The sequence below is a fragment of the Sus scrofa genome, chromosome 5 (genome assembly GCF_054392235.1).
Source record: "Sus scrofa isolate SSC_HxYL_T2T_F1_AM1 chromosome 5, Sscrofa_HxYL_maternal_Yorkshire_Landrace_v2.0, whole genome shotgun sequence".
Classification (NCBI taxonomy): domain Eukaryota; kingdom Metazoa; phylum Chordata; class Mammalia; order Artiodactyla; family Suidae; genus Sus; species Sus scrofa.
Genome location: NC_139387.1, coordinates 32,246,732 through 32,265,320, shown reverse-complemented (window position 1 = coordinate 32,265,320; position 18,589 = coordinate 32,246,732). Strand labels below are relative to the sequence as shown.

Below are 18,589 nucleotides of genomic sequence, written 5' to 3'. Positions count from 1 at the left end.
GCCCTGAGCTATGGTGTAAGTGGATGACGAGGTGCAGGCCAGTGGCTACAGCTTCGATTTGACCCCTGGGAACCTCCATATGCCGAGGGTGTGCCCCTGACAAGATAAAAAAAGACAAACAAATAAAATACCAGATTGGGAGTTCCTGCTGTGCGGCAGTGCATTAAGAATCCCACTGTAGCACCTTGGGCTACTGTGGAGCTTCGGGTTGGTGCAGTGTGCTGCAGCAGCTGCTGTGGCTCAGGTGGACCTTCCATATGCCACGGATGTGGCCTTAAAAAAAAAAGAAAGAAAATAAAAAAGTACCAGATCCCTGACAGGCGATGACAGATGTTTTACTTTATATCAACAGGAGAGAATGTAAGGAAACAATAAAAAATTATTTGTTCCTTTCCATTTTGCCACAGAGGAGGTTAGCTACAGAATTCTCGATTGCCCTAATTTCATGTGGCGCTGTCTTAGGTAAGAGTGTAGGGTGAAGAGCCAGAATATCCAAAGCAGAGGCTGAGAAGGAAGGTGAGGGCCAACTGAGAGAGCCAAGCTCTTGGACACAATTCTGCAGACAGCAGGGAGCCTTTTAAGTAGAGAAGTGTCATGATCATATGCATGTTTTATAAAGATAACTGTTGGCAGGATGGAAGGATGAGTTGGCCATGGGGCTAGAGAGACCAGAGACAAGACACTCACCTTGGTGATAATTGTAGTCAAATCTAAATGTGATTCATATCATCCATCCACGGGCTACTGGAATTTATTTCATATTTGTGCCTGAGAAATACACCTTGGCAACGGAGAATGCAGCCCCTGAAAATGAATCATTGGCTGAGTCTAGACCTAGATCACTGTAGTACTTATGCGCTCCAAAGACAGGGTGCCCAGAGATCAATCCTGGGTCTGCTGCTTCCTCAGTGAGCTATTAAAAATTACTGCATCTCTGCCAGCCTCAATGTCCTTCTCTGTAAAATGGGTTAATGCCTAGTTCCTCGGAATATCATAAGTACTTACCAAGATAATCCTTTAAAAGTTCTTATACCAGACCATTGTACCTATCCAGTGACTGTTAGTTATCTTTGTTACTTTTATCTTAGTCTTGATCTTCTTTGAGAGAAAGCTATTTAAACAATGGAGACAGCATATTAATTATCTTTGGCTTTATCATGATGCCCAGTAAACTGTCAATAAATTTTTGAATGTTAATGTCTCAATAAGGTACCTTTGTATTGTAGCAGAAGATTGGGTCCCACCCACAAAATGAAGCATTCTGCATACATTCTTACAAGAACCCTACAAAGTGGACACCATTGTCCTTATTTTACAGGTGAGAATCTGGGAAGTTTAGGAAATGTGTCAAGGCTTGGCTGGGCCAGAATTTCAGCCCATATCTGCTTGCCTCCAAAGTGTGCTTTCCCAGGTTGCCATTCTGCTGTTCAAGACTTATGGTTCTTTTATACTTGTGAAGCAGGTTCACAAACCTTGAACAGTATGTGACTGATTCATGGTTTTTCCTTGGTGGATCTCTTTAGACCCACCCATTCAGTGCGATTAACAATTCTTTATTATTTTTTTTTCCCATAGCTTTTTCTCTTCAGATTCTCCTTATCTTCCCCATATTTTGCTTCACAAATCTTATATGGAGAATGCCTGGGATTTACAATCCAGAAAGCCATGATGAGTCAAATGTGGGAGACAGTCAACTGTGAATCTAATTCTGTGACTTTTCTCCCCCTTGGAATAGCTATTTTCTTAGCTGTACAACAGGGGTGGCTGCACGTTGGCCCCTAAAATCTGCCCCTCATTCTTTAGGGGCAAGTTGTGAGAGATCTGGAGTGCCTGAGAGTGGGATCCATACTACATTATTAATCCACCCTGATATCTAGTATTTCCCTTTGAAGACCACTCCAAATTTCTAGAAGTAGAAGTTAATTTACCATCTGACCATAAACCATGGGAGTAGGCAGGAAAATATGCCTGGCTCCTTGCAACCACCAGATAAACCATGCACCTTACTGCAGTATCATTTTTTCCTAGTGGTAAATAATTTAAATCATTCTGAAAAGTTAAATACAAATACATTAAGAAGTCAATGCCAAATTCACATGATTTTTTTTTAGCTATGGTTTCAGTGTCTAAGAATTTCATGTCTGAGGCAGGCCAGTCTGCTACTCCCCCTTCACATAAGGAATATGTTCTCCTCTGCTCCTTAGGATGAAAAAGTAGAGGAAACCCTGCCAATATCCAAGGTTTTATTCTTAGATCCAGTCAGAGCATCAGAACACCAACTGTTGTGCATGCATATCTTACATTGTTTTGACTTAGAGGACCCCTTGTCTTCTCAAATTGCTTGCAATAGTGCTTTCAGTGGATTGCATTTTGGTATCATGTCCTGGGGAAGTTTTATTCATTCATTCATTCATTCATTCCAGCCGCGCCTGCGGCATATGGAAGTTCCCGGGGTAGGGGTCGAATTGGAGCTGCAGCTGCCATCCTACACCCCAGTGGCAACCCTGGATCCTTACTCCGCTAAGCAAGGCCAGGGATGGAACCTGCATCTTCATGGACACTATTTTGAGTTTTTAACCCACTGAGCCACAGAGGGAGCTCCCAGAGCGTTATAAAGTATGGTCTTACCATTGATCACCTAGATCAGAATCACCATAGGAGTATGTTTAGAATTCAGACACAAGATAGCTCTTCTACACTTAGTCATACTTCTCAACTTCATGTGCATATGAATCACCTGGAAATCTTACGAAACTAAGATTCTGATGCCTTCTGGAGTGGGGCCTGAGATTTTGTTCTTCTTAAGCCACGCCAATAGTGCTGTCATAAAGACCACACTTGGAGGAGCAAAGACCCAGAGAATCCAAACTTGGGGTGATGGGCATGTGCCCAGGTGATTCTTAAGCTCGAGAATCTTTGACCAAGGCCCAAGGGATAGTAAATGACTACTCTTATAAAAGGCGTACTGGAGTACCCCCTGTGGCACAGCTGAAATGAATCCAACTAGTATCTGTAAGGACGTGGGTTCAATCCTCAGCCTTGCTCAGTGGATCGGGGATCTGGCATTGCCGTGAGCTATGGTATAGGTTGAAGATGTGGCTTGGATCCTGTGTTGCTGTGGCTGTGGCTGTGGCCGGCAGCTGTAGCTCAGATTTAATCCCTAGCCTGGGAACCTCCATATACCTCAGGTGCAGCTCTAAAAAGAAAAAAAAAAAAAAAAAAGGGCATGCTACATTTACTTAAGTAATGCTGATAACATTGTCAAGATTATTTTTTCAATTTAATGTATCTCTAAGAAACTGGACTGTTACTCCTTTGAGATATTACAAAGCTTGCTTTAACTTTTTCATCTGTAAAATGTGAAAAAGAATTTCCCTAATAGGTTTGTGGTAGGGATTAAATGCAAAGTGTATATAAAGCACTTAGCACCAAGCCAAGAGCATAATAAGTGCTACATAAATATTGTTTGTTCTTGTCATTGTCATTATTGTTTTAGTGCAGAAAGTTAAATTCCAAGTTTATAGAAAAACTGTTGCAATTGTGGGGGACTTTATAGTGTGTATCTGTGTCTTATTTACCTCCTTGTTTAAACCTCCTATGTTGAGAATTTTTTTGATCTTAATGGATTTGGTTTGTAGTTTATTATTTTACTGTGTCTGTATTTCCTATATACTATCTCAAATCTTTTAAAGAATAATTTCTATAGTCTATTCAGTTCTATTCAAAAATATTTATTGACTGTCTATTAAGTTGACCCATATGACAATGCTGATATTTGACCATTTTGACATAATAAATGGCAACGTCATATGATTCAACCACTATCAGCCTACACTCTGCAACTAGCATAAACAAAGTTCAAAAATTAAAACCCACTTCCAAATATCCAAGGGAAGCCTCAGTCGAACCCTGTCCAGATCTGGAAAGGCCCACTCACTCATAGGTTGGATTAGCCCAGTGCAGTCTGCTAGTTTTTCAATCAAGAAATATTAATCACTGTTTTAAAAGAAACTTGGCCCATAATTTAACAGCAGCTTGTGGAAATGGACCAAATAAACAGCCACTTTCCCTCTTCTGGCACAGAATAGTAAAGACAAGCTGTCAAAAGATCTTGCCAGTTTCATTCTGATGCACTTTCCCTGGCTGGGAAGAGGGTGGAATATAAGAATAAAGATGAGGTTAGATGAGGCGCTGGAGGGGTCAGTGCAGGAGATACTATGGGTGGAGAGAAAGAATAGAAAAGAAAGAGGTAAAGACATGCATCACAGGGAGGGAAGCAGGAAAAGAGAACTATAAAATGAATGATTCTTCTAAAATGTTCATTTGTATAATTTAGCTCCCCGCCCCTCCAAAAAGAACTGTCTCCAATTTTCACGAAAACTAGAGCTAAAATAAATCAAGGCTTTTAAATATCTGTAATTTTCTTTGAATAAAACTGCTTTATAATATTTTTAACCATCTGCTCAAAATCATGTTTCCATTTTGCACCAATCATTAAAATAGAATTTGCTTTGTTTAATCTCATCTTCATAACTTCCAAACACCCACACATAACAGTCTTCTCATCAGAGTTACTATTTTCTGCTTTGAAATCCCACTACAACTTCCCATGTGGCTGCTGCACAATATAAGCAGAATATGAATATTCAGTGAGCCCATCCTGATGAAAGTATTAAATCCCATCATTTATACCAAAAAAAAAAAATGTTATTATTACTCAGGGGAAAAGAGCCAAAGTTTGGCAAAAAATGGCAGCTTCAATTCAGTTGTCAGACTCAGAGATGGATTGGTATGTAGAGGAAATGTTACCAAAATGATTATATCAAGAAAGGCAAATATCTTTGATGCTAATATTTTAGGAGATGAGTGACAGACTCCTCCCCTTCTTGCTGCTGCTTTACGTTGGCAGCTGACATTTTAAGACTGCCTAGTTTTGTCACCTCTTGCACAGAGAAACAAGTCTATATAGTTAGTCCTCATTTTAGATATGGGTATGTTCCTGGTGAGTATATCCGGGAAGTGGAAGGTTGGCAAATAGAATCTCATTAAATATAATGGAGACACTTGCTATTTAAAAGACTCCAAGGTATAGCTTTCTGTAAAGCAAAGAACATTTCTGGAAAACAATTATCATCTGCTCTAATTTCTTTATATAGATTTGAATTTTTAAGTACCAGGTCTTTCTTTAAAGCAGTAGTTCTCAGGCCAATAAGAACCAATGTCACCTTGAAATTGTATTAATTTTTTGAGCAGTTTTAAGACTAGAGAGGGCAAAAAACATAGAGAGCACCTCTCTGACCCCTGTCTCTGCCACTTCCCCTACTAGAAACATTTCCTCTATTATTAATAATTTGCACTTGTGTGATACGTTTATTACAATTAATGAGCCAATATTGATGTGTTATTTTAGCTAAATAAAGTTCATAGTTTACATTAGGATTCACAGTTAGTGTTATACATTCCATGGGTTTGGACAAGTGTATAATGACATGCATTCACTAATACAGTAGCATACAGAATAGTTTCACTACCCTGATTGCTTCCTTTTTGTAGTAAATATTAAAGAAAATGTGTGGAAAATAAAATTTACCTGTACTCATAGTTTTCTTTAAACAATCAACATAATACCCTACCTGTAAAATGAAGGAGAAATAAAAACAAAGTAAATCATGATAAAATGATATAAACTTCAATTTGTAAATACTCAGACGCAACTACACTAGAAGGCTTGAAGTAGTCAGATAAATTTAGATATTAGAGAAGTAATAAGGCCAGAAGATATTCCATCCAAGATGTACAGATCTTATATGTCAATTATATCTCAATAAACCTGGGATAAAAAGAAAAAAAAGATGTGTAAGTCAATGAATGCAAGACGAAAGTAGGTATGAATGTTAGCATCAAAACTTGGCATACTCAATCTACATAAAAAATACTTTGTGTTTAGCAAGTATAATGGAGTCAGATTAGAGTTTCAGATAATTTAAACCAATATGATACATATATGAATGCCTGATGGGACAATTCTTTTATTCTTTTTTGGCCGTGCCCACAGAAGTTCCCAGGACTAGGGTCAAACCCAAACCATGGCAGTGACAATGCCAGATCCCTAACCGCCAGGCCACTAGCGAACTCTGACAGTTCTTGACTGGTAGGAGACTGATCTGGCCATTGTAGGACATCCGGCCTTGGACCCGGTCACCAAATGCTAATACTCCTCCTCTTGAATATAGAGACAAGTCAATTCCTCACGTGTCCAAAAGCTTCCTAAGAATCAATCCAGCTTCTACTGGGAACCCCCCCTCTTAAAATCTTAAAAGTCTACGGGAGTTCCTGTGGTGGCTCAGTGGTTAACGAATCTGACTAGGAACCATGAGGTTGCAGGTTCGATCCCTGCCCTTGCTCAGTGGGTTAACGATCTGGCGTTGTCGTGAGCTGTGGTGTAGGTCGCAGACACGGCTCGGATCTCGCATTGCTGTGGCTCTGGCGTAGGCTGGCAGCTACAGCTCCGATTCGATCCCTAGCCCGGGAACCTCCATATGCCGCGGGAGTGGCCCAAGAAATGGCAAAAAGACAAATAAAATAAAATAAAATAAAATAAAATAAAATAAAATAAAATAAAATAAAATAAAATAAAATAAAATAAAATAAGTCTTAAAAGTCTAATGACATGTATGCAGCTGTGATGAATCCCAGAGTACAAAGATCCACAGAGCATTCTGCACCCATCGCGGCAGCAAGTGCAGACACTTATCTTCTTTGAATATGTTAGCAAAACATTGCATTCTTAAAACACTGAAGGTTTTCTTGGTTTTAAGTCTGTTAATCTTTACTTTGAAACTTGATAGTTACAGTTTTCTTTGTATCATAAGAATGCAGGTCCCAATAACTGTGTTGATGGCAATAACATGGAAGTAAGTAACGTGCTGACCTTAGTGATGCTCTGTAGCTGCTCTCCATGTAGAAATGCTCTCTCCAGCCCTCTCTCCAGTTCTGCAGCTTCCCCTCAATTCTGGAATATAAAGTTATGGAAAACGAGTAGTATAAGAGGTTTAGGGGATTTTTTTTTCCCCATTTTTGCCTGCCCCCCTGCCCCATGGCACATGGAGTTCCTGGGCCAGGGATCAGATCTGAGCTGTAGTTGTGGCCCATGCTGCAGCTGCAGCCCCATCCTTAACCCACTGTGCCTCAGGGGATGGAACCTGTGTCCCAGGGCTGCAGATACGCCATGGGTACTCTTCCACCACAGCATGAACTCCAAGGCATTGAACTCTTGACTTTATTGGTAGGATTTTTTTTTTTTTTTTTTTTTTTTTTTGCTTTTATAAGGGCTGCACCCATAGCATGTGGAAGTTCCCAGGCTAGGGGGCGAATCAGAGCTACAGCTGCCAGCCACAGCCACAGCCACAGGAACGTGGCATCTGAACCATGTCTGTGACCTACAGCATAGCTCATGGCAATGCTGGATCCTTAACCCACTAAGCAAGGCCAGATATCGAACCCACATCCTCATGGATCCTAGGCAGGTTCGTTATCACTGAGTCACGATGCGAACTCCATGTTGGTAGGATTTTGAGGACAATTCTTATTAGCAAAATATTTTAATTTCTGGTAAATCTATAAAAAGAGGTAAGTCTCTAAATTATAAATGAGAAAAATGAGGCATAAGAAAATTGACTAGATTAGAATATTGAAAAGTGGTAAGATAAAATTAAGATTTTATATAGCAAATACAGAATATATAACAAGTTAGTATTTATAGAACATAGCCCATTCATCTAGCTGAAATTTGTAACTGTTTATATTAATATGATTCTTAGGAGCAAGAATGATTGATTAATAGGAGAAAAAAGTATATTTGTATACATACAGAAGCTAACGAAAGAAGTAGCTAGCTACTGTCCTCTTGGGCTCGGAACGCTCTCCTCAAATTCATACCTCGTTCACTGGCTTCCTGAAAACTCCAGGTGAGTTGCATAAACCCAGGCAGGCTGTCTGGGTGGAACTGGGATTTCCAGATCCATTTATTTCTCAAGTTTGGGCACAGCCGTAAGCTGTGGATTAGTGGCAGAGAGCACAGTGGGGAGCAAGGAGGTAGAGCAAGGGGTGTGACTCAGGGGCCCCTGAGAAGCTCTTTGGCCAAAATAGCTCCCCTACTTGCTTTTCCCCAGTGCCTGAAATTCTATCTCTTTGATGGAGTGATGACATCCAATTTGGAATAAGAAAACTGAGCAGTGTCTGCTATTATTAATTAAGCCTCCAAGGAGATCTTTGTTTTCCTTTCCAGAACAACATCAACAATAACAACAGCAATTACTTACTTAAATGTGTACCAGGGCAGCTCCAAGCACTTTACATGCATGACTCATTTAATCCCCATCACAGCCCTGTGGGTTTGGTGCTGTCATTGTCAGCCCCATTTTATAGATGAGGATATTGACACAGAGGGGGTAACAAGTTTTTCCTAAGGATGTTTAGTTGGTCAGTAGCAAAGCTGGAATCAGAACCAGGGCAGTCCAGCTCCAGAGTTGACTACTTAACCACTCTGCTGTTGATTATATATTTGTGGTAATGGAACAGAGTACATGAGTTTCCTAATTCCCTATTAACAACTGGTCCCCACCCCCTTTTATTGAAGAGACTGTTTGCTTTCTTTTTATTAATGTTATTATCAAAGAATAGGGGGAAATAACCCCTCCCCTCAGTGCTCCCAGGGTAACAGTGCTTAGATGTCACTATTGAGTCACGAGATTTCCTCTTAAGAAAGCAAAAAAGAGCCCAAAACTCCTCCCTGTTCCCCCCTAAAACACTCTGCCACCTTTTGAGCAGTCGCCCACTTGTGCTAACAGTGGCTCAGGGCAGGTGAAGGACAGCCCCTCTCTCATCTGTCCCCAAAGATCCAGGAATGGAGCAGGTTCTGAGCCCTAGACCATTTAGATCACTGAAGGGAGAGAGCAGAAGAAGAGCAAGTTATATCCAGGATTCTTGATGCTCTTGTTTCAAGAAATAAAAGGAGGCTGACAACTTCTGGCTAGTCTCTACCTTTCTGTGTTTCTTAATTTCTGTCTAGTTGTAAGTGAAAAACATGAAAATAAAGTCCGGCTCTGTGTGGGAAGGTGCCCCTGAATCTGGAGGATTCTAAAATACTTGATCCTTGTAGGAGTTAGGGTTCTCCAAAGAAACAGAAATAATGTGATATGGATTAAAATATATTTATTATGAAGGATTGGCTTATGCAGTTATGGAGGCTGAGAAGTTCCATGATCTACTTTCTGAGAGACAGAGAACCAGGAAAGCCAGTGGTATGTTTCTAGTCCAAGCCCAATGGCCCGAGGAACAAGGGAGCAAATGGTTTAAGTCCTAATCTGAGTCCAAAGGCCCAAGAATCAGGACAGCCAACATCAGAGGACAGGAGAAGAGGGATGTCCCAATTAAGCAGAGGGAGCAAACTCACCATTTCATATTGGGCCAGATCTGGGTTGCAGTCCTTTGCCTGAGAGAGCAGCTGTGGGTGGGCTCTTGGCTTGCTGGGTGCTGGGTGTTGACAGCAGCGCAAGATCCCTGTGGAGAAGATGTGTCCTCAGGACCAGAGGAGGCTGCTGTCAGTCTTCTCTTCTCTCAAAGGCTTAGGTGGTTCTGCCTAGAAGCCATCAGTCAAAAATAAATCAAATTAAATGAGATACAGTACACAAACCTCTGTAATTTATTATTATCAACATTAAATAAGGTTTAAGGTATACAGATTCATAAGAATGTAAATGGGAGGCGCAACTGGAAATGAGATGGAGGCAGACTTAAAATTTTAATTTTCTTGCTCTCATAAATGTGACTTTTTAAAAAAATATGAGCTTAAAATGACAGTGTAATCTTAAACTTTTGGAGTTTCCATTGTGGCTCAGTGGGTTAAGAACCTGACATAATGCTCATGATGATGTGGTTTCGATCCCTGGCGTTAGTCAGTGGCTTAAGGATCTGAAATTGCCACAAGCTGCAGGGTAGATCACAGATGAGGCTCAGATTTGGTGTTGCTATGGCTATGGTCACCATTGAAACTGTAGCAATGATTTGACCCCTAGCCTGGGAACTTCCATATGTTGCAGGTGCAACACAAAAAAAAGAAAAAAAATATATATATATTTATACACCTAAGAAACTTTTATTAGGAGACAAAGAGGTGCTTACCCTAATAATATTTCAAGAAAACTTAAATACAGAAGTAGTTTGAGAAAAAGCATTTGTCCACTTGGCTTTTTCCTTGAGAGGCACACTGTTTTATTTAGGGCCTTTGGCTTGTTGTCTGACTTGCTCTCTTGTACCAGAGAATTTGAAGACAATTTATCTTAGTTGTTGTAGGGGAGGCAAACAATCTTTTCCTTCTACCCTTTTAGGTCCTAGACTGAGCTCTGCACCAAAAGACAGACTAACAAGACCAAAGCCTACAAATTTACTTAACATAAGTTTTATGTGACATGGAAACCTTGGGAACCTTCATGAGGAAAGTAAGACCTGGAGACATTGTTAAACGTGAGCCTTTTTTTTTTTTTTTTGAATGGCCACACTCCCAGCATATGGAAGTTCAACACTGGATCCTTTAACCCACTGTGCCAGGCCAGGGATTGAACCTATGCCTCTGCAGCCATCCGAGTTGCTGCAGTGGGACCCTTAACCCATTGTGCCACAGTGGGAACCCCTAAACCTGAGCATTTTAATGCTTGGCTGGATGAGCGGAAGGTTGTGAGAAATGTGATAGGACAAAAGGGTATGAGCTGAGTGTAGTGATGGCCTGTTCCTTCAGATTTCTCTCCATCTTTGGGGATAAAGGTGTTCCTCTTCTCGGGTATTTGGATGTAGGAAGAACACCTCTCACATGAAGGTCTAACACCCTGCTTCAGGGAAGGTCAGAGAGTCCTTCCAGCAACTGCCATTTCTCCAATTCCTTCAAGCTTAAAAATACTTACTATGCCAAGATGCCATATTTTGGAGTAGCACAGTCTGGACTCTGTCACTTTTTTTTTTTTTTTTTTTTGTCTTTTCTGTCTTTTTAGGGCCACACCCATGGCATATGGAGGTTCCAGGCTAGGGGTCTAATCTGAGCTGTTGCTGCTGGCCTATGCCAGAGCCACAGCAAGGCCAAATCCGAGCCACGTCTGCAACCTACACCACAGCTCATGGCAATGCTGGATCCTTAACCCACTGAGCGAGGCCAGGGATTGAACCGGCAACCTCTAGGTGCCTAGTGAGATTCGTTTCTGCTGCGCCATGACAGGAACTCCATGGACTCTGTCACTCTTGATTGCATGTGCAATCCCTGACAGTCCAAGCTGGTCTGCAAACTTAGAGCTAGAGGTGGGGGAAACATTAAAGAGGGATTTTCTTTTTCATTTGCAACATTGCCAAATTTATCCATCTTCTTAGAATTGAACCTATTAACAAAGAGAGTAAAGAAAAGGAAGACCTTTTTTAAAAAATTTTCTTTTTAGGGCCTCACCTGCGGCATATGGAAGTTCCCAGGCTAGGGGTCGAAATGGAGCTTCAGCTGCCAGCCTACACCACAGCCACAGCAACACGGGATGCAAGACCCATCTGCGACCTATAGTGTAGCTCACAGTAATGCCAGATACTTAACCTACTGAATGAGGTCAGGGATTGAACCTGCATCCTCATGGATACAAATCAGGTTCTTAACCTGCTGAGACACAGCAGGAACTCTAAGGAAGGTATTTTTAAGACAAGGGAGAACAGGAATAAGAAAAAGAAAAGTTGGGGGACTTTGAAGGGTGTTCTTGAAAGTCTAGAATTATCTTCAATAAGTCCAGATGGAAATGAAGCATAAAAGCTTGAATAAGGCTTTTTTTTTTTAAACTTGTGGAAACACCTGTCATATCCTGCTCTAATCCTCCAGTCATCACTAAATTAAAGACAATATCTTTTACAATCAGAAAAAAAAACGCATTCATCCATTCATTTATTTAATACATATCTATGGAGATTTTATATAATCTGGACCTATATTCAATGCTGGGGCCTATGTAGATGAATAAAACAGATACAGCCCTTGCCTTTAAGGAGCTTAGAATCTGGGGCAAGAGATAGGCAATATATGAGCAAAGAAACAAATATATAGTACAGTGTCTAACTCTAAAAGTTCTAGAAGGTTCTATGATGGAGAATTAGGAAGCTTAGGTAGGATGGCTGGGGAAGGCCTTTGTGAGAAAATGACATTTGAGTTCAGACCAGAAGCACGGGATGATGAGCTGGTGGGACTGGGTGGAGAGGGGCATCCTAAGTAGAGGGAATGGTGTAAACGAAAGCTGGGAGGTGAAAACACTTGATGAATAGATGAAGGTCTCCAATTGACAGAGATCTTGCCTTTGGCATTAACCAAGGAGCAGGGCTCGGTGAACAGTGAGGAGTTGGCAAAAAGTAATGTTTTCCTACTGGGGGAAATTCAGCTAACTCATTAGCAAATTCAAGTGAACAATTAGCAAAGAAAATGAATTTCTGGAGATAGTGTAAATTGGTACAATCATCTTGCAAAATAACTTGCCTTTGTCTTGTATATATATATATATCTTATATATCTTGTGTCTGTATATGTGTGTGTATATATATCTATATATATCTGTTATTTCACATTTTAAAATGTATCTAATGGAATCTAACTACCATAGTGATTTGGTACTTACCTTCATAAAAAAGCTCTTGGATGAGCTCTTTTTAAACAGACAAGAGTTTTGCATTGTTCTTTTATCTCTCTGAATCAATATTTCCACTCTGCTTTCCCCATAGAATTTTATTTTAACATAATATATTTTGTGCTTGAAAATGTTTTCTTGTCACTTGTTCTCTTGTCGTAATTCTGTGTGAAAAAATACATATAAAATAAGTTTTAATTTATTAACATTTATTTTACTTCTTATGACCACAGGGCTCTAAGTGTTTAAAAATTCTGTCTCAAATTATCATTAAAATTATTATTGCTACACAATTGATCAAACAGTATATTAGGATTTTTTGCCAACCAATTATTAAACATGGAGAAGCATCTCTTAGTGAAATGGATGGTGCTTTTGTTTTCCAATTACTATGGAAAATTTTAACTTATTTGTGAAATAAGATAGAATTTACTATGGATTCTCTTTCTATTTTCCTTTTGTTTCTGATAAATGAAAAGGCTGAGAAAACTTTTCACTTAAGTATACGGGAATATAGTGGGTTTTAGTTCTTTGAATTCTTCATGAATTATATGACAATGTAGTGACCATCAGGAGGCTTAATAATCTGTCACTTCTCCCCTGTCATTAGAGTCACCTACTTCCTCAGCCCTGGCATTGTACTTCCAAGAGTCTCCCCTTTTAGCCAAGGGTTATTACCCTGGTGGCCAGTGTATCATAGGAAGATTGTGGATGGAGGAGGGCACTTTTAGCCAGAGGGCAACTGAGAAAAGATAAGTGGTCCCACTGAACTTGAACCTCCCTCACAGGAAAATGGATTTAGGAAAGAATGTATGTGGGAACTGAGGATCAAAAAATTCACATCCTTGAAACTCTGTGATGATGCCCACAGTGGTTCCAGAGACATTCCTGCACATGAGCACCATGTCCGAGAATGTTCACAGAATCCTGGCTGGAACCAGCCCCAGCTAGAAACAGGCCAAATGCCTCTTGGCAGGACAGAGCATGTATACATTTTGATCTATTCACATAATGAAATTTAATACAGCAGGGAAAGACATACTATAGTTATACGTAACAATATAGATGAATTTTTAGAAATTTGATGTTGAATATAAACAACAGAAACAAGTCCTAGAAGACTATATACAAAAAGAATTCACTTTATGGAGTTCCCATTGTGGCTCAGCAGAAATGAACCTGACTTGTATCCATGAGGACTCAGGTTTGATACCTGGTCCTACTCAGTGAGTTAAGGATCCGGCATTGCCATGAGCTGTGGTGTAGGTCACAGAAGTGGCTCAGATCTGGCGTTGCTGTTGCTGTGACTGTGGCCTGCAGCTGTAGGTCCAATTGGACCCTTAGCCTGGGAACTTCCGTATGCCACAGATGTAGCCCTAAAAAGCAAAAAATAAAAAAAAAAAGAAGAAAAAAAAAAACCCAAATCACTTTATATGGGAAAACAATCTGAAAAAAAATGGAGATTATATATATATATATATATACACATATATATATATACATACACATTTTTATTTGTATTTAAAGAGAAATATACGTCACATCATGTAAGTATATAAATACCATATATACTTATTATGCATAATACTATCATATTAGTATTATGTATATTATATATATACACACATATACATATACATATATATAATATACAACTGATTTACTTTGTTATACACCTGAAATTAACACAACATTGTAAGTCAACTATACTCTAATAATTTTTTTTAAATAATAAAAAATAAAAACAAACAAGAAAAGGAATCACTTTTAGGAACCTAAAAGACACAATCAATAATATGTATTTAGGCACATATATACACAATTTTTTGAAAGACAAAAAAATGATAAGTAAAATACACGGTACTAGTTACATCTGAAAAGAGGAAATAGGCATCAGAAAGGGAAGCATATTGGTAGATGTAATTTACCCGCAGGCTGATGAGTTTATGGATAATAATGATAGTAATATGCATAATAAGTATATATGGTATTTATATGCTTACATGATGTGACATATATTTATCTTTAAATACAAATAAAAGAGAAAAGAAAGGGGGAATAAATGAAGGTTAATTTATTTAAGCATTATGAGGTTTATTTATTTATTATTCAACAAAGGTCTATTGAGCAAATTCCATGTGCAAGCATTGTTATAGATGCCAGAGAACTAGTGATAGATGAGAGAAAAGTTTCCTGGAAGCTGATATTTTAGTGAAAACAGAGAGGAAGAGAAACTTTTATTTTTCTGCTGGGTTCACTGGATTGAGGCTTTCAGGTGTGCCTCTACTGGGAGAGGCAGTCTGAGGATGAAGCTCAGAATGACAGTGGGAGGATTGAGAAATGCAGCCATGGCGCCTTGGTTTGAATCTCTAGACCAGTCTGTACCTAACGTCACCCAAATTGCTGGACTTTTGTTCCTGTGTGTTCCTGTGAGCCAACAAGTGCCCCTGCGTGTTTGTTCTTTAAGCAGGTTTGAGATGGGTTTTCTGGCATTTGTAACACAGCAAAGGCCAATGGACACAGCCCCAGATTAAACATTGAGCCCATTGCCAGGGGTGAGATTAACAAATCAGAGGAGATGATGTGTTTATCAACCTACTTAAAAAAAAGAAAATCAACCTACTTTCTATGGTGGCCGCTAGTTTAAACATTTTCATAGGACTTTCTTAGGTATCGTCTCTTCTGACCCTTAAACTTACCTGCAACAGAAAAGCAAGAGGTGAAGGGACTTGTCTGTGGCCGTATAGTTAGTAGGAGTCCCTGGGGCTTGGACACAGTCCTGTGTGTTTTCTGTTAGACCATGGAGAATAAAGGAGTCAAGTTCCTTGATATAAAATCTCCCTGAGATTGGTCAATTCACAGGGCATCTGAATGAGACAGTGTCATGGGGTTGCACATAATTATTGTCTTTTAAATGATGAATTATTTCAAAAATACAGAAAGCATAGAGAAAAACAAAGTAAACATCCATGTTTGCATTATCAATCTTTCTCCAATCTAGTTTTGATATATTCGCTCTATATCTCATTTTCTCACTGTTTTTTTCTTTCAAACACTGCTAAGTAATTAAAATGCCTGTAGAGTCCTCTGCCAATCTGCCTCTCTCCTGAGGCAGTTTTTCATCTAAAATTTGTGTTTATCTTTCACATACATGTTTTTATACTTTTAATACATATGTACATACCCATAAGCAATATGTAGCAGTAGCATTTAAAAACAAATCAAAACATATAAACTAAGGAATACCTGAGGTTACCAGAAGCTAAGCGAGAGAAATGAAATAGATTCAACTGTAGAGCTCTCTGAAGGAACCGGTTCTGCAAACACTTTTACTTTATACCTCTATCCTCTATAACTGTGAGACAATAAATCTCAGTGATTTAAAAAAAAAAGCAAACATATAGTGTTACAGCAATATATAGTGTTGTACAATACACATCACTCTTTATTGTCTTCTACCCATATTTTATTTCCGAAATTTGTGGTAGGCAGGAAAATCCTCCCTTCCACCCTCAAGATGAGCCATATCCTAACCCCTGAAACCTGTGAATGAGTTACCTTCCACGACAAAATGTCATTAAGTTTGCAGATCAAATTGAGGCTGCACATCAACTAATCACAAAATCATGAGATTAGCTTGGATTATCTGGTGGGACCCAGTGTAATCATAAGGGTCCTCGTAAATTTAAGAGATGTAGAAGAGGGAGAATCAGAAAGACTCACCCTGATGCTGGTGGTTCCAAATATGAAGAAAGGATGCTATTAGCCAAAGAAGGCCAGAGGCTTCTATGAGCTGGAAAAAGGAAGAAAACAAGATTCCCCCATGAGGCCTTCAGAAAGAAACACGGCTCTGCTGATAACCATGATTTTAGACTAGTGAGCCCTATTTTGGATTTCTGATGGCTAGGAAGGTAAGATAATAAATTTGTGTTATTTTAAACTTAAATTTTTGGTAAAATTTTAATAGCAGCCATAGAACACTAACACAAGATTTGTATACAGGCTTAATCCATTCATTTTAACTGCGTGATGTCACGCAGACTTCCATTGTGTGTGTTCTTTGCCTAGTAGTGGCTCTCAAAATTTCATTTAAGAAATGCAGTCGTGTTGCTGCAGGTACCTGGAGTTTGTATGGTTTCATTAGTTCTCTACTGAATGACTACACTGTATTTTATTTCTCTCTTCTCCTGTTGATGGACATTTACACTGTTGAACAATTTTTTTGCTGTTATAAACAACATTGCTGTGAATATTTTTGATTTTGTTTCCTGATGTGCATATGCAACAGTTTCTGAGTGATAGGCTGATAGCCAACTGGGATAATGAGTTTAAGTGGCAGCCAGGTTTTCGACTTATAGAGGAGTGGAATTGCTGGATTGTAGGGTATATGCATCATTAACTTTGTTATATGTGCAAAATTGCTCTCTAATGTGGTTGTACTGATTTAAACTTTTCTAGCAGTGCATGAAGGTGTCCATTTTCCAACAAACTGAAATTTGACTTTAAAACTTGTCAGTATGGGAGATCTTGTTGTGGCTCAGTGGTAACAAATCTGACTAGTGTCCATGAGGACTCGGGTTCGATCCTTGGCCTCACTGATTGGGTTAAGGATCTGGCATTGCCATGAGCTGTGGTGTAGATCAAAGACGCAGCTGGCAGCTCGGATCCTGTCTTGCTGTGGCTGTGGTGTAGGCCAGCAGCTATGGCTCTGATTTGACCCCTAGCCTGGGAAGGAACTGCCATGTGACACAGGTGCGGCCCTTAAAAAACAACAACAAAAAAACAAACCCCCAAAACCAACTTGCCAATATGATGAGTCTAAAATGCTATCTCCTTTTTATTTGTTTGCATTTCCCTGATTACTGGCATTGATGAACATGTTTACGTACATTTATGGGCTGTTTTGTTTTTCCTCTTCCTTGAATTGTCTGGAGAATATGAAACAATATAGACCCCATTAGAGGGGTGATAGACCCCATTCACACAGGACAAGCCTGTGAAAAACATAATTGGACCCCTATAGGCCTTGATAGTTATTTAAGTAGAATTTATGCAATTTAAGTAAACAAGTGAAATTTATAAGAGGAACTAATGAATCTATTACACTGAATAAAATATAAGTAATCACATTCATCTTTTCACATTTAAAAGAATGAAAAATTACTAGTTATAAGAAACTTGAATACTGATCTTTTGACAAAAATTCCCTAGTTTTTAGATTTCTGATTGCACAGTCAGCAGTGTGGGAGACAGCAGCTTCAGAGACTTATCTATCCAAATGCTAACAGCCCTCCTTTCCCCAGCCCCAGACTCTCCAGTGGTTCCCTCCTCAGAACTATCAGAAGAAAGTCAAGAAAATCATGATGTTATTTGTGGTTCCACATCTCCCTCTTCTGGCCAAGACCAAAACTTGCACCGTGAAAGTCATTTACTTTCTGCTGCATATTATAATTAATATGTTCCATTCTCTATTTCTACTTTGTAACATAAACATATAATATGTAATGATTCAAAGTGAATATGTTTTGTCTCTCTCCATAAAGTGGGCATAGAGGGAAACTACCTCAACATAATAAAAGCCATGTAGGACATACCCATAGCTAACATCATACTCATGCTCAACTGTGAAAAGCTGAAAGCATTTTCTCTGAGATCAAGAACAAGACAAAGATGTGCGCTCTTTGTCTTTTTTGTCATTTTAGGGCTGCGCCCGTGGCTTGGGGTCGAATCACAGCTGTAGCTGCTGTCCTACACCAGAGCCACAGCAACACGGGATCCGAGCCACATCTGTGACCTATACCACAGCTCATGGCAATGCCAGATCCTTAACCCACTGAGTGAGGCCAGGGATCTAACCCACAACCTCATGGTTCCTAGTCAGATTCGTTTCCAGC

General features: G+C 39.4%; 1 long non-coding RNA gene across 2 annotated transcripts; it reads right to left on the bottom strand.

Moving 5' to 3' along the window:
- Positions 1-318: 318 nt before the first annotated feature.
- LOC106510320 (uncharacterized) lies at positions 319-18,401 on the bottom strand. 2 transcript variants are annotated; one of them, XR_014803494.1, is made up of 6 exons: positions 16,419-18,401; positions 15,395-15,562; positions 12,687-12,859; positions 9,455-9,640; positions 6,932-7,012; positions 319-5,830 (listed from the first exon to the last, which is right to left on the bottom strand). It is a non-coding gene; the product is annotated as an uncharacterized LOC106510320 (long non-coding RNA). The 2 variants fall into 2 exon arrangements; XR_014803495.1 differs by lacking the exon at positions 15,395-15,562 and adding an exon at positions 15,319-15,394 and having other exon boundaries at positions 4,397-5,830; positions 16,419-16,488.
- Between the last annotated feature and the right edge of the window lie 188 nt (positions 18,402-18,589).